General features: G+C 39.1%; 1 protein-coding gene across 4 annotated transcripts in view; it reads left to right on the forward strand.

Annotated features, from left to right (window-relative positions):
• kcnip4a (potassium voltage-gated channel interacting protein 4a) overlaps positions 1–17,860 on the forward strand; it is a 145,884-nt gene that overhangs the window by 42,106 nt on the left and 85,918 nt on the right. The window lies entirely within an intron of this gene.

Below are 17,860 nucleotides of genomic sequence, written 5' to 3' on the forward strand. Positions count from 1 at the left end.
AGCCTCCGTGATCGAAGTGAAAATGAGTCCATAGGATTAAATCAGATCTGGATAGATTATATTGGACGTCTGCTTGTGCAGGAATAACACGATTTCCTTTGCTGTATTGCAGTGCTTTACTGTTACACCACTGGTACAGTACCACACACATTTAAGCTTTAATATGTTTTTTTTTTTCAGATCATTTAGTGCATACGGATATTAGTTTTTATTTCATGGTGTTTGCCTGCAGGTCTCTCTGGAATTTGCGTCTTTGGCTTTGACATTATAACAGCTTGCTTAGTTAAATATTGTTACCCTGTGTGTTTTTGTGTGAGTGTCAGAAGGAAGGAGGCAGGGACATAGCAAAATGCTGTGTGTGTGTTTGTGTGGTGGCACTGAGACTTGGAGGGGTGTTAAATAAAAATGCAAATGAGTGTGATCACAGGCATGGCTGCAGAAGCCTGGTGGAAAACGTCCTCAACTTTCTTTAAAGGTCCCCTATTATGATCTAATTTTTTTGCTTTTATATAGGTCTTAGTGGTACCCCTATAATATATCTGAAGTCTATTTCTGAAATTCAGCCTTGGCACAGAATTACAGCCATTTTTAACCAGCCCCACAATGAGATAATAAATAATCCCACTGGTTCTTCAGAGTCTTGTGTGATGGAATGAAAAATATTGTGCTACATTTGTGCTCATTTTTACATCCAATCAATGAGCAACTGCACTGCTTAACATGTTTGGAAGCCATGATGGTTGCTGGAGTTTCTTTTGTATGGGAGGGGTGGGAAACTCTGTGGGAAGGTAACCTTTCCCCTTATGACAACATAAGGGGAGAAATTCCAGATCCATCTGAACTGCTGCTCCCTGAATGGCCAAAGCATGCTTTACACCTATCTGCATTTCTAGCCACTGCGGGACCATAGACAGGTTAGCAGAACTAATATTAATGTTATATAATCTAAATAATCTAAGTGAAATAGGGGACATTTAACGTTCAGTGTTCTTTCACTGCAGAGTGGAGGCATCACATTCAAACTGAAATATTCAGGCAGTTTGTGTGTGTGTGCTGGAAGGGGGTTTCATTTTCATCTTTGGAAAGACCTGATGGGTGACATCTTCAATTTCACACATTTCTTAAAATGTCACGTCCCTGCAACCTTTCACTGCTAACTGGATTCTTTTAGTGCTTCACTGCTCGACCTTGACCACTACAATTCCCACACAGAAGGAATGACAGCTGGTAGTAATTCACACACCACTTCAGTACAGGAGATGCACAATTACTTTGTGTTATCGATGCTGTACGTTGCACCCATATTCCCACTGAATGCACTGTTTTCAGCTGTTGACAGGAAATGCAGATTGTGTCCCACTTCATTTGCTGCAGTCATAATTTGGAAATGTCGTGGCGCATTTGCGCTGTCCGGGTTTACATCAGAATTGATTATCTCAGCAATTTGTCTTGGTTGTGTTGTGGTGTAACCGAAGAAACAGAATCCCTTATCCCCCCCCCCAAGAAATGATTGATTATAATCAAACACGGCCGGGAGGCATCAATTATAAATTGCAACGCTCCTATTGTACTTTCTGCCATATTGATGGATATGGGAAGGTATTAATAATAAATAGCTACAGTTGGATGGTCCGGCGTTTCTTCTGCCTGGTTGGGGGTTCAAAGCTCCAGATTGCTGAGTCACTGAAACAGTGTGTTGGTTTGACACCTTAAAGCAGAGGGGCTGCTTGGAATAGATTCTAATAAACTGACCCTGAAATCCTCAACCGAATATAATATATATTTGACATGGCAATGCACTGGACTGTTGTAGTTCAGCATGGTAATTCTCTGAAAGCCAAGACTTTAGAAGCAGTGCATGCTTCTAAAAATGCCCCTTGTTCTCATTTAAACACATTTTCAGATACTGGAGACACCAAAATTAGTTTAGAGGCGCTTTCATTCATTTCTATATATATACACCAGTGAACAGTGGTGAAAGAAGACTCCTATCTTCAGCACCAGCAATGTTTTTGCTTTCATTCTCTAGCAGAGTGTATAGTGTATTTTTTTGCCATTGAAGTCTGAAAAAAGACTAAAGTAGCTAATTGTTTTACAGAGACTAAACATTACTTTAACCTGATTAACCAGCCCTTGTAAGCATTCTCACGTGGAGACAAATGGTGACACCCAGGCACTTTAATTACACTGTCCGCTGTTCCAGAACAAGTTGTTAGCTGCGGCATTATTGATTCCTAGCAGTGAAAGCATGCGGCTGCAGAATTTGTATTCAGCATCATTATTTTTTAACGCATTGTGTGCCGCATGAGTGTTCTCGCTAGCTTGCCTTTTCTGCGAAATGAACTGTTCACGTGGCTTTTACAGATGAAGCCAGAAACTGCCTGATCAGCAAATACGCTTCAAGTGTGAAGATGGTCAACCTCTGTAATTTATCTTTTCAACCAGGACATGAAAAAGCATGCTGCATCCACCAAGGCTGTCCCTGCTCATAAACCCAAAGATTTAAAATGTGGATTTTTCAACAACCCGTGTCTGCGGAGACTGTATTTTCTTCCTCAGGGCCGCTGACTCTCTCCAGGGTTTGTATTTCCTTGCTACTGTACCGGGTGCAGTCTTGCGCTGGGGCCTGTGCACTTGAAATCTTCCATCAGCTCCAAATCAATAAGAGATTTTCTCCTCCTTTTTCCTCTTTCGTAACTTTTATTCATTTTATTCATTAATTGTGAGACGTTGAACCATCACAAATTTCAGCTCTTGTAATAAATCATGGTTTTTCAGCAAGGTGGCTTGAGATGTCTGGCACTCATCCAGGCACTGTGTCTGCTTTTTGTCTTATGGATAAAGAAACAAAAATTGGCATAACTTACCTTATCTTGGCTGTTTATATCTAGTAGTTTTGCAATTTCTACTGCAGATCATTTCATCTCCTTTTTGGAGGAGACCAGGTTAGATGGAAATGTACCCATTTCAAGTGATTTGTGTTTTAGTTTCTATCTTTACTGTTATCATCCAGTTCATGGAGCGTTTACCCCTGAATACTTAATAAAACCACCAAATCGATGCCGTCATTTCTTCAATGTTCAGAAGGCTCCCCTGCCATTCACTGATGGATTTGGTTTGCTGCAGCAGGAATGGAATATGGCGAGGATGACTATTTCACATCGACCTTAAGGAAATCAGTATGTTATTGTTGTCTCTGCATGAGGTTAATTTCATTTGATGTCAAACTGGCGGCGTCTAACTTCTCCATAATCAAATTGTGCTGATTCCATAAGTGTCATCACTGCTTGGCAGTTTTCTCTGATACATAAACCATACTGCACTGCAGTCAGTGCTGAATAAAGAAAGAAGAGGGAGAGGGAAAGCACATTGTGAGCAGGGTTCTCCGTGTATAGAATTGTCACGATTTGCTGGACATGGCAAGGAAGGAGGACGCATACGCACAATGTCATGAGACAGGGGATTTATTACATGGAGCACACTACAGGAGAAACATCACCAAACAACGACCCAATGGAGAACAGACATGAGCAGGACAGCTTTGTACAATCAGACACAGTTAAAAACAATCAGAAAACACAGCACAAACACAAAACTTTGGTCTGAACCTCAGATCCGGAGTAGTCCTCTCCGGACCGGATCCTGAGAATAGTAGATTGGTACAAATCCCCAAGGTTCACTGTTGGTGAATTAATAGATTAAGTGAAAGCAATGGTTCACTGGATGTCCACTGGATGTCCAATGGATCAGCACAGTAGTGATTTCTGCACAACAGAATCAGGTTTCTACCATGAAAGCATCTCAGCCTCCTGACCTGAAACCCATGAAAACCTGTGGATTGAGCTGAGCAAAGGAGAACACAATAGAGAGTTTAGGACCCAGGATGATCTGGAGAGATTCTGTGGAGAGGAATGGTTTCAGATTCCCTGCTCTATAACCTCCAACCTTATGAAATGTTACAGGAGAAGAGTCAGTACCATTATATTGGTTTAGAGATGATGTACAACGCATTAAATGTAGAAATTACTTTGCAATAACTGTTGAGAATACACATTTGCTGAATAATGCTTTTCAATTTATGGTGGGATTTAACAAATTTGAGATTATACCACTTCACTTTCTCTGATCTTTGGTAGGGGTGCCAGAAATCGGGTGGGTGCTGTACCTGGCAGTCAGGATGTAACTGAAAGCGAGCACGTGTGTGACAGACATCTCACTGCGATGCGAGCCGTCTTTGTTTCTTCTCCCTGGTTTCCTGACAGCTCTTACCAGGTCATGTTCCAGTCATCGTCTGCAGACAGTGTGCCAGTAGCCCACATAATCCCTGGCCAAACGCTGAATATTTAATGGCAGGTGGCTGATTGCGTGGACCCATGTAAATTTCATCTGTTCCATGTGGATGGAGCAGGCTCACCGATGAACCCGTCTGATTGTTTCTTGAGGTCAGAGTCTTTTTCCTGGATTTCCACCTCCAGGAGATCAGCTGTGTTTCCGTTGAGTTACACATAACAGAATGTGAAAATGGCTGCATTTCCACGGAGTAATGCTATGTAGCACCCTGACACACTGTGATAGGTTGAATTATTGTGACTGAATCAACTGAAATTTCCTCATAGGATTTTTACTATATTTGCAGATATATGCTGATGGGTTTCCTGCATTCAATGCACAGTTTCAGTTTGCAAAATGTAATCACAGAAATGCAGCTACTGAACTTGAGCAGGTGTTGATATCTACCTAATCAGTTACCTTGATTTTTTGCTTCACAATTTATGACTTCAAATTAAAACAACCTGACAGATTTCACTCTGACTTCAGAACTGGACTTGTGGGGCTACTACATGAATGATACAGAATCTGTTTCCATTTCTTTCTTTTCATTTTCTCTTGTTAGGCCTTTTTGTCTTCAAATATGCTAGACAGACAATGTCAACTTGACTATCTATAATGAGTCAAAATATAACAGTAATTGTCTAAAAAGTTGTCATGACAATAATTGTGCTGTCGAAATGAATATAATGAACACTAGCCAAAGCCTATTCAACCCTCTAAAAATGCACAGGCATATCTCCAGGGTCTTATCTTGAGGTTCTGAAAGGGCTCTTACATTTCTTTCTTGTACCTGGGGTCTGTCGACTTGGTGTTGACCTTTTGCTGTGAACTGTGTCTCTGTGCTCTTTGCCTTGGCGCCAGTCTAAAGAGACGGGCGGTATGCTGAGATTCATGTGGGTATAATCCTTTGCCCTTTTGTTTCACTGAAGTGTCCTCTTCCTCTTCGGGTTACACATCCTTTGTGTGGTGGCTAGACAAGATGGCATTAGCTTCAGTGCCAACGTGGCTAAGAGTTTGCGTGTGTCTGTCCGTGTGTGTGTGTGAACGCACAAGTGCATGCGTTTGTGTTTTTTTTTTTTTTAATGTCCGATAAGCCTAGTTAACCTGACATACTCAACCTTTTCTTCTTTTTAATTTATTATTCATTAGAAAATAATTGTGTAATAAATGACTGGAGACCTAGGAAACTCAAATCCTTTTCTCCTCCTCCTACATCTTCATTTAATTAAAATAAAATATCTGCATGAGATGTTATTTCAATCCGGTGTCCAGCGGCTCGCATGGAAGGATTCTGAAGTTTCAGCCTCCAGGCGTAAGAAGTTAAGCACTCTCAGGGTAATTAATTAGACCTACAGTGAATAAGTATGTAATGATGAGCCTGTCATATTAATGTCACCTCCAGGGCCAGGCAGAGTGAATACAGTTGCTCGTGTAAGGAGACTCATCAGGGACAGAATGCCACTAGCACCCATTATCAGCTGTCTGTACACCTCCATGCGTACTTTATACACAAACGGCAATGTTCAGATAGCACTAAGTGGCTAGTCCTGTTTAACACTGTCACAATTTATAGGATCTACAAGATTTTTTTTACAATGAGTGCAAATGCTTTGACATTATCTGGCTTGTCAGTACAGTTGACATAGTTCAGTGTGACTTTCAAAATCTGAACATACCCAGCTTGCAGTAAAGTCATATTTTTACCATTTGAGAGGACTCCTGGGAGTGCCAATATGCCATGAAAATGGCACCCTGGCACATCTCTTTAAATGTCATTCTGCCTTTTTGCATTGTTCACATTGTGTTCTCACTGTAATGTCAGAGATTGGCAATAAATAGATTTTAATGATTAATAACATTTTTTTCCTTTAAGGTGATAACTAAAATAAAAATGCAGTTCAGGTCACCTTATTAGAAAGGGTCTAAATATATGCACATTTTAAGCTTCAGAATGTTAATGGTAAATCGCTGTCTCCCTGGTTATTTGGAAGAAGTTTAGATGCCAAGTTTGCATAACCCGACTGATTGGCTGGCATTTGAAGAAACTTGCACAAAGCAGCTGGCTCTTGTGTTGCCACAAGCAACAGACCCAGAATTCATTTCGGCAGTGAATGGGAAATGCCTCCGTTGACGCTCTGTTGAGACCTAGAGAGCCTATCGTGCAACAATACTTGCATTTTTTTTCACTTTCTCTGCAGCAAAAAATTACAAATGCAGTAACATTTCATTAAAAAAAGGTGCCCATTTACATAGTGGAACAATAAACAAAAAACAATAGTTCCAGATTTGAACCTAGCTTTCTGCTTCCTTACCTGCTACCTACCTGGTCCTGGCTGAACATCAGAGATTTCGTTGACCATGTTAATCTGTCTCTATTAATCATTAGCAATGGATTTGAACTCTTTTGATGTTACCTGGACATTCAGAGGCATGTTACAATAGAAATAACAGGAATGAATAGTTTTTAATATATTATTACAGGTAGATTACTACTGCAGTTACATGGAAATATAGTATGAAAATGGTACCAATGTTACAGAAAGTCCCAAATTAGAGAAAATGAGAAAGAGATAGAGAAGGAAAGATATAGAAAGAGCAAGAAGCCAGAGTAGAGGAGAAGAGCACAGGAACTGAGGTCTGAGCACTACTGGACACGTGGCTCCGAAAAAATTTTGCCCATTGTCAAATTGTCCTTTGATAATTCTGCCTTTCTGAAAGTGAAAGTGATTGTCATTAAGATACGCTGCAGCACAGCACACGGTGCACACAACGAAATGTGTCCTCTGCTTTAACCCATCACCCTAGGTGAGCAGTGTGCAGCCAAGACAGGCGCCCCAACAGAGAGAACTCCTGATGCATGTAGTAATGTAGGAATGCATTGGTCATCCATCCTCCACGAGACTCTCCTTTGAACACCTTGTGATAGTCCTTATTTGTGAGGGGTCTAAATTAACACATAATAAATCATGAACCTAGAATTTTCAACTTTACATCAGAAAAGAAGAGAAAGAACAAAAGTATTTAGACATTTAAATATGCCTCTGAAAGTGCATAAATGACAGGACAATCCTAAATTATACATTTCCCCTTGTTGTATGATCTATTGCTGCAATAGAGAGAAGACTTCATTGTTTTTCTGCCACCCAAATCAGCCTGCAGCTCCCAGTCAAGCCAGTCTGGTGTCTCTTGTTTCGGCTCCTTCAGCAAGTGTAATCAGTTTTCTCATTTGCACTAATGTTTGTAAATGAAAGTCTCCATGCTGTGGAAAATGGTGCTTTATTTTTAGAAGCACTTGTGCATTGTGTTTATGTATGTGTGCTATTGTTTCAGCTTCAGAATGTGTAGCTGCTGCAGGAGTGTCAGAATGAAAACTGCCATCAAATGCCGCATAGGGTCCATCAATAATGCGTTTTGTCAGTGTTAGTGGGGCGAAACCAAGTGCTACTGGCAGATGAACACAAAGGTGAATAGACAGGTGAAAACTAAATTTTTTGTCTGTGTGTGTGTGTGTATACTTATGAATACATAGATTTTGTATTTTATCCACATCAACAAATGTTTAGTTGACGTGTTTCCAAAGGAATAATTAAACAGTTTATTGTTTGTTGAGTATAATTTTTCTGTGTTCTTCAGTGATGTTCTGCACAACTCTTCTCGTTTTCTCCCCACCTAGACTATGTTTTTCATCACTCATGCTTCATTAACTACTGAGCAATGAGCTGAGCTTTCAGAAATCCATACTTCCTAATCTGACCAAAAAGACCACAAAAGGATCTGCACAGATTCCTTGTTTGAGTGTTTTGTTACCTGCACCACCTAGATAATGACATCTTAATCAGACTTCAGTCCAATTAAATTGATTCAAGCTGACGTGTCTCTTTTCTATATTTGGCTTTATTGTATAAAAGTATTGAAACCAATACTTGTGAAATGGGATGTGTAATGGGAAAGTGTACAATCAAGTTCACAGTTGATGGGCCTCACAAAATGTCGGGGCTTTTATAAACAGAGGGAAGACTGGTGCAAAACTTTTTTTTTTTTACCTTTATATGAAAGTTTGTGAGGGTTATTTTTCTCAGTTGATTTTTGCCGTGATCATGTTGATTTTGTTTTGATTAAACCTCTCCACCTTTCTGTTTCAGTGGCTTATATGTAATATGCAGAAAACGTAATTGACCAGAAATTGGACCAGGCATGAAGTTGCATTTAAATAGTCAAAACTGCTCATTACATCCTCAGTTAACTTCTTAATTGTCTCAGGGAACCATGTTCCCACATGATTCCCAGATTAATTCACCAGACAGACTCTGGCTTATGTATTCAATTTAAGAACCTGAATAGGTTTAAAAAGAGAAATGACTGTTCAGTAGTGTTGTTTTTGTCAACAAAATGTATGACAAAATATCTTTGTCAACTAATCTTTTTGATGAAGACGAGACAAGACGAATCATAAATGCAGGTCATGTGTCGATAACAATAAAAAAACATATAATGTGAAATAGTTGAAATATTATCTGGAATGGATGTAGTGTATTCTTGATTATTATAACAATAATCTAATAATACGATAATATAATATTTGCAGGTGCTGGCGTGGACATGGAGGACGCAATTGCTTGACTTGTACACATAAAAGAGGGATTTATTAGATACATGGAAACATAGCACGCATGGTAACACTGGACAGATAACACATGCAATGACCCAACGAAGACAATCAAGGCAGATTTATATAGATACTGTTACATTGTAGTATACTGTTTTGTTAGGTATTTGTACTATATTGACTAGGTTAAATAGAATTGAATTACTAAAAAAAAGAGACTAAAATACAACTTAAACTAGAATAAAATGTCATCAGTTCTCATTGACTAAAACTAGACAAAATGTCATCTGTTTTTGTTGACTAAAACTAGACTAAAATAGTCATGGACAATTTTGACTAAAATGCTAAGACTTTTAGTTGACTAGTTTGTGCTTTAAAATTAAATCTGGGATTGTTTCCTGCTGGTAAGGTATAACGAAAGAGGAAAAGACAGACGAAAGAGCGCGTGTAGGTGGAGACAAGAAAATCCAATAGCGTAGTGAAGCAAAAAGGATTAGTGAGTCACCACCTGTTTGTTATATGGGTGATAACCGTCCAAAGCCTCAACAACCATGGTTGTCGACAATTGCACGATGAAACACAAGGAAAGGCAAGGGAGGCAGATGTAGGAAAGGTTGAGTTGGGAAAGAATCAGTGTTACATGGAGTAACACCTCAGGGTGGTAGTAGCCTAGTGGTTAACACACTCGCCTATGAACCAGAAGACCCAGGTTCAAATCCCACTTACTACCATTGTGTCCCTGAGCAAGACACTTAACCCTAAGTTGCTCCAGGTGGGGACTGTCCCTGTAACTACTGATTGTAAGTCGCTCTGGATAAGGGCGTCTGATAAATGCTGTAAATGTAAATGTAAATGGAGTAAACTTGATTTATTGTATGTTATTGTTAAGTCTAATGGTAATTTTGCTGTTATTATTAGTGCTAAGTAAGTACTTGTTGTCATTGATTAAAGTGAGAATTGAGAGGCAGGGCTTAGGCTCATGAATTCAAGGTCGATCTGCTACAGGCTTTCTATAATGCATTCTTGCTCTCATCGCTTCATTTCTGTACTCTAGATTATTCACATTATGAAGGGCAGCTACTCAATTAGGTTAACATGTGCAATAAAACCATTATATCTGTCACTTCTCCAAGAAGATGCTTTTTTAACTGCAGAAGCAGGGTTATTAGTAGTTTATATCCCCAACTAGTGACTAGCTCTGGAACGGCTAATCTGCAGTTAACAAGAAATGTCACGTGATGGGAACAGGAAAACAGTGACAGTTGATTCCCATTCTATTTAAACAGTGCCAACCTGGAATTCTTAAGAAATTCACCACCAATCCATCTGATATCTCCAAGTATAGACACTCATACCTACCTTCAAAAATACAAAAATTCAATAATCTATAAACAGCTTTCTGTCTACCTTACCCAGAACAACCTTCAGGACCCAAATCAATCTAGTTTTAAATCCACTCACTTCACAGAGACTGCTTTTCAGGCCATTACAGAGAAATTACACACTGCCAGATCAGCAAAATTGTCATCAGCATTTGACAGCATTTGACACAGTCAACCACAAGACTCTCCTGCCCATCCTTAGGGGCCTGGGAATTGGCAGCTCAGCATGGCAGTGGCCATTGCTTCCTATCTGAAGGATAGATCTTACCAGGTGACATGGAAGGGGAAAACATCTGCTTGCTGAACGATTAATAAAATGATAGCTGGAAGCAAAGACTAGACTAAAACTAAGACAGGCTGCCAAAAACAACTATATCGTACAGCACCTCAAAAACTAGTCTTGATCGCTCTTGTAGCCTGTTTGCATACTGCATTTTGCATATTCTATGCTATACTGTGTTTCTACCTTGTGGCTTTGCTTTGTGTTTCTTTAATTTTCTCAAAAAGCAAAACACATTTTCCCAATAAAAGGGTTCAGAGATTCTTCACCTTTTACTATGAACAGCAGCAGATGTTGTTCATATTGAAGTCGTCTACTAACTCTTGTCACTCTGTAAAAAGAATCATCTTTATTCTTCAAACACAATTCACTATTTATTGTAAACCTGCCACTGCCAATGCCATTACAACCTCTCCCACTCTCCCTGGTACAATTTTCATTGCAGAGTCACAGATTTGCCATGTCTGTATCTAACTAGACAACAATAACAGTGAACATTTCAGAATCAGATTCCTGTTAGCATCTACAGAGGTACAGAAACTGAGATACAGGTCCATACCTGGTGGACATCTTGCTGATGTTCCTGCCTGTAAGCTAGTTACTTGTTTCCTGAAAACAGTTAAATGACTCATTGGCTGTTGGTGTGAGGTCATTCCCTTTTTACCTCAGCAGTGGTGTAATTTGGGTTGGTATGCGGGAGAGGAGAACTGGTTTGGTTGCAGTTTACTGTGGCAAATGTGCCACCTTGTACCTTCCAGGGTTTGGGAGGCATAAATCACTTTGGTGACACCTCTGCGTTCCATCAGGCCTGGGATTGGCAGTCCTGCTTGACTGCTTAATAATGAGAATTACACCCATAGATTTCTGTGACATATGTGGTGTGCCATAAAGACAGCAGAAATAGGATTTCCTCATCCAGTACCTCCTCTCTCTTCCTGAAACCTGGACCATCCACCTACACCTCACGTTGTGGCCGATTGTGAGTTCACAGCTGTGTGAATATTTCCGTGTACAGTGTTTAGACCAATTACACGTTTGGTGATAAATAAGAAATAATCTGATAAAACCAATGCATTTTATATTTTAATATGCATCCACACACAAGTCTGTAGTCTTAATGCATAACTATGAAACATTTCCCCAATTCCTTTCATGACATGCAAAAAAAAAATAGATTTGTCATGTTGAACTTTATTTCTGTGGTTATGAGAGTGCTATGACTAGGCTTGTTGCTAGTATAGAACCCTATGATTTCCGTAAAGCAGAAAATGTGGACAGAATCACATAATCCAACAAATAAAATGGAATACGCAGTAAAGCATGGAATTGTGTATAATTCGTGTTTCTGGCCACTGCAGCCCACTTCACGTGTTTCCTGTTGAGGGCCTATTATTATAACAAAATTGCCTGATCACAATTATTTTTGCAGAATTGTTATGTTTGTTTGGATTTGTCTAATGTAACAAATCTAGAGAACCACTTGATTCATCACCCCACCCAAAATGCTGAACTTGGCAAATTTGACTAAATGTAGGCGTGTGATTGGCTTTGACCTATCACACATTCTACCACTCCTAACGTATTGATGTTTTGTTTTGTTTACATTATTATTGTGATTTCTGTTAGTGACCTTTTTTTTTATTTACTAAATACAAATTGGTAATGTCTTTTCAAAATTGTAATCATAAATTTCGAATGATATATTCTGTTGTCATTTTATAATTCTTTGATAACATTTGTGATTTACACCCAGCGTTACACCCCAGTGTTAACTATAATGAGGCTATACATTAGCATGCTTTTATGTTCTCATTTAAATTAGTGCATCTGCACATGGTAATGAGATGAAATGAGGACTGGCTTTAGGTTAAACTGTGTGTGTATGTGTGTGTGTGTGTGTGTGCGCATGCCTGTGTGCATGTGTGGTGTGTGTGTGTGTGTGTGTGTGTGTGTGCGTGTGTGTGTGAGAATGAGAGAGAAAAAAGAGCCTCCTGCTGTAATTAGCTAGAGGTTACTTAATGAGACATCATTAGAAAGAGTAACGCTGCAGTAAGAAGCTAAATATTGAAATCAATGCTGGTTTCTTTTGCTTAATTTATTTTTATTTCCTTAGTTTGGATATATGAAAGCATATTTGTTTATTTATGTAGAATTAATTATTACCATAGCTATTAAAACTACAGTTTTATAGTGGGGGAGGGACAAAATTATACAGCAAGTATTATGTGATACCTCCTTTGGTGATGACTTTCTGAAAACCAGATTCAATATACTGAATAGATGAAATCTTAAATCTGTGTTTAAGAAACTTTTTTTTAATGAAGAACCTGAAGGACATTTTCCAGACTGTGATGATGTTTAAACACAATACATGTTTCTCTGCAGTGGTTTATGATCAAGTTCTGTTTTTCAAAATGTGAAATTATGTTTCTTGTGGCAATGTGTGCCTTATAGCAGAATAGTATCACCTGCATGGGCGTAGGGTGCATTAGCGGTTGTCAGTACTCCTGGAAGCAGGTCTGGAAGTCATGAATCTTGGATGTGGATGGAAGAATGATTGGCCGTAAGTTTGATGGCAAATGAGAGATGAGAGGACAATCCAAAAAGGCGAGGTCGGGGTAAAGAAGGTTGGCTTGAGGCTTGGTCAGTCAGGGAACGGCTTACAACAAACATGAGAAGTATCAATGAATGAGTTTGCGGCTGCCTGTTCTCATTCTTCCCCTTTTATACTGTGTGCTGCCTTGGGTGTTGTGTCCTTCCGGTGCAGCAGGTGCACTATAGCCCTGCACCCCCTGGCGACCGGGAGGGGAGACAGCAGAGAGTATTGTTTTGTTGTTTTTAATGTGGGCAACATATCAACAAAGTGTCTTATCAACAAAGTGTCCAACGTTTTTTTGTGATCAGATCAAGTTAAGGTTAAAATGTGACAAATACAATGTGTATGAAATACACAAAAATAATTCTGATATTTCTTTCTCAACCATATACAATACAGTTAGTGAAACTTTGAAATTAATATATGGTTGAGCCCCGATTGGCAATAACTTCCTTAACTGGATTAAAGCTGCACATCATTCAGGAGAAATCTTAGCCAGTTCTTCCTTGCAGAACTGCTTTAGCTCTGTATGGCTCTAATCAAATCATTTCATACCATGTCTATTGGTTCCAATTCGAATCCCGATCAGCCAAGGTGCCACTGAGGTGCCACTGAGCAAAGCACCATCCCCACATACTGCTCTCCAGCTGCCTGTCATGGCTGCCCACTGCTCACTAAGGGTGATGGTTAAAAGCAGAGGACACATTTCGTTGTGTGCACCGTGTGCTCTGTTTCACACTTCACTTTCATTTTTCATTTAATATTTTAGCCTTACTTGGCAAATATGAATGCTTTGTTTGATGATAATTTACCAAGTAAGGCTAATAAATTAACGTCCCTTAAATGAAGAGCCCTTTGTGAGCCCTGTCACAAGAGCCGGCACTCTGAAAGGTTTATCTTTTGGCCCACGTGCCTTTTGATTTGTCTTTAATAACAATCTAACTATTGTGTACATCAATATATACTGGTGACATATTCAATACTTATTTTACCTGCTGTAAGTGTTTCGGACTTTAAAAGTATTTATGGCATTTAGCAGACACCCTTTATCCAGAGCAAAACTTACTATCAGTAGTTACAGGACAGTTCCCCCTGGAGCTACTAATAATACCCCAAGCATTCAAAAGCTTTTTCATTACTAATGATGAAAGGCATCTACAGTTCGGACCCACACACCCATATATTAGCTGAACATACATTATTAACTGCTTCCAGAGCTGTGTGTGCACATAGCTCATTATAGACACACTGACCAAAGGGATGTTGCTTCCACATCACACTCTTGAGAAATAACACAGTGGTCTTGAAACCTAGTTCCCTTGCCAAAAACGGCTGGTGAATAATGAATGTGTTCATGCTTGTGAATTCTCTTCCTTATTGCATTTGTCACTGATTCACATCTTTTGCATTTCTGTTCTGATACTCATCAGATATTGTGGTTATTCAACTGCAGGTCTTACTGCAGCACCTGCAAGTGTTTCTCGCTCCAAAAACACAGTCTCGCTCTGCCTTTCGTGTTCATGTTTATGACCAGATGGCAGTGAAAGTGCTTGGAGCAGAGCTCCTCAACTGCAGAGCCAGCACTCGCACTGCCATCAGCTGCAGAATGGCAGTGGAGGCAAGTTGTAATTTTCCCCCCAGATTTCTTTCTGTTGAGTATTTTCTCAATATGCTAGATGCTACTACTATGCAGTAAAACTGACTGTATTGAGTAATATTAATTTCACAAGTCTGTTTATTCCTGCACAGTCAGTAAAATACATGAATTTCTCTTGCTTGTAATAGGTGTGCGGAAAACAAGAAAAGAAGCAAAATCTGAAACCAAAGTCAGGGTCAAAGGATTAAATCTCACTGATATGCTACTTAATCAAACAAATACAATTAGGAGCGCAGAAATCACTTGATGAATGAAGCATATCTGAAGTTCCCCTGGTCCACAAACCCTGTCCCTCTGTAATATTTTCTTGATTTATTCACATATCCTGTTACTTCAGGATTACCTTTTATTTTACACTAAGTCACTTTATTTATTTGTGCATTTTCCATGAGAACAAATGCTTTTTTTCTTTAAAGTCAAATTTAAGTTTGAATTTTTAAGCAAGTGTGAGAGTTTGTTTTCAGTAACCCAGTCAGCTATGTGTGGTGTTCTGACAGTCAGCTTTTTACATAATATAATATATTATGTCTGTTTGTTGCAGGCCACACGGTTAGCACATATTGTACTGGGTGGTAGTAGCCTAGTGGGTAACACACTCGCCTATGAACCAGAAGACCCGGGTTCAAATCCCACTTACTACCATTGTGTCCCTGAGCAAGACACTTAACCCTAAGTTGCTCCAGGGAGACTGTCCCTGTAACTGATTGTAAGTCGCTCTGGATAAGGTTGTCTGATAAATGCTGTAAATGTAAATGTACATGATTGCTGCCAGTAGAAGGTCATTGTCATGTTATACCAGTACAGCTGCAGCTATTATATAGTACGATAGTAAAGTGGTAGTAAAGTCCCAACAGTAACTCTGAAATTGTTCCGGAAGGGACTATTCAGCTCTGACCTCAAATTCTGTACTGATTAGAGATGTCTTTTAAGGATTGTAAAGGTGAACAACAATATTATTAATCAACCACGACCCATAATAAATAAGAACTAGAGGCATTCAGAACTGTGGAAGATCACATTTCCTGAAGGGCTTTCTACCCTCAGGCAGAGTGACACTTTTCTAAATTGCATTTGAAGACTGCAGGCAACTCGAGAACCAGAGTCACCAGAGTTACTTGTTTCTTAGCAAAGCGATCAATATAGGTAGAATACGATCAAGCGAGTGGAACCAATGTAGACTTTTCTGAAATAGACAGAGAGCCTAACATTAAATGAAGGATGGCCAAAAAATTGCAGCTAACCATTTGAGGTGAAGCACTAAAGAGCCTTTCTTCTTTGAACCTCCTCCCACTCCTCTCTCTCTTTCTGCAGTGTGTCTTCTGTCCCCTCATGCTCTGAGGCCAATGATTGCCTTCCACACATTTTATACCCCAGCTTTTGCCAAATCCATGCTAATGCAACAGGGTACTGCTTACCAAGTCTAATGAGGATGCAGCATAACTGGGGATAGAAATGGGCTATGATTCAGAAGTAGGCATGGCGATGGGATGAGTAATGGAGGACCTTGCAGCACTGCAGTTGCACCTGTTGCTGCATGTTCCTCCATTTACATGGCAGATGGCTGTTCTGGTGGATGCTAAGGTGCTGTGATCTTGTGTCAAGACATGCTCACAGCAGTAGGTGAAAGTGTTAATGCAGTGAGTTGGCGAGAGCTGTTTAACCAGGATTTTGTTATAAGCTAATGCTCTGTCTAAGATTAGCAAACCACATTTATTAATGGCCTAATTTGTAGGAAAGGATTTGTGAAGACCAGAAGCCTATTGGTTTTTCACTTTAACATTAGACTCCCTGTCATAAAATTTAACATAACATAATATAAAATATACACCACCTATGTATACTCAAACATGTAGATTTAATTTATTGGTTAGTTATTTTTTGATACTTCTCAAATTAGCTGAAATTTTAAATTAAAGGACATTTTAATTCATAAAATACAAAATATATCGATAATCATCTTAATTTTTTGGTAATCAACAACAAACGCATCAGCCAAAATTTGCAAGCCAACAAATAAATAATTATCTAATAAATATTTCATTTAAAACTTCTGACAAATCACTATTATTTAATTTGTACAGCAAACATTTTTATAATTGATTAAAAATAGTAAATTAAATTGTCATCTCAATCTTTAAATATCACATTTTTTCATTATCCCTTTAGCTTTAATGAAAACTGAAAACTCACATGGTCTGCGCTATGGACCTTGCCTTGATAAACCAATGTGCTACAAGGACTAGGTTTCTACAAACAGCATCCATGCCACCTGAGAAATGAGTGGAGTTGACCCCGTTTTCATATCAGTGCATCAATGCACAGCACTGTTAGCACAGTATTAGCCAGGTCACTTCCTACTGTAAAATTCAGTTTCAATCCTATTTCAGATGGTCTCAGTTCTGGTCAGCCATTCACACATAAAGATAAAAAAATTAGAGAAAGATGTGGCCACCTTTCTATCAAATCTGTAAGTTTCACTTTGACATTACTTTTTTGGTGTTGCACAGGACATGCATAATTGTGATTGCATGACCAGAACTTTGTGTAATGTCCTTACACTTTACTTGTACTCACGAGCAACAGCAGTAAAACCTTTCCATAATGAAATGTGAATACAGTACCGGCCAAAAGTCTGGACACACTTTCAATGTGTTTTCTTTATTTTAATGACCATGGTAGATTCTCACTGAAGGCATCAAAACTATGAATGAACACATGTGGAGTTATGTACTTAACAAAAAGTGGAGACCTGGCCTCCACAGTCACCGGACCTGAACCCAATCGAGATGGTTCGGGGTGAGCTGGACACCTCTGGGAACTCCTTCAAGACTGTTCGAAAACAATTTCAGGCGACTACCTCTTGAAGCTGATCAAGAAATGCCATTAGTGTGCAAAGTAGTAATCTGAGCAAAGGATGGCTATTTTGAAGAAACTAGAATATAAAACATTTTTTCCATAACTCCAGTTTTATTAACATAGTTTGTGTAATAGGCCATTTTTTGTGAGA

The sequence above is a fragment of the Denticeps clupeoides genome, chromosome 1, assembly GCF_900700375.1.
Source record: "Denticeps clupeoides chromosome 1, fDenClu1.1, whole genome shotgun sequence".
Lineage (NCBI taxonomy): Eukaryota > Metazoa > Chordata > Actinopteri > Clupeiformes > Denticipitidae > Denticeps > Denticeps clupeoides.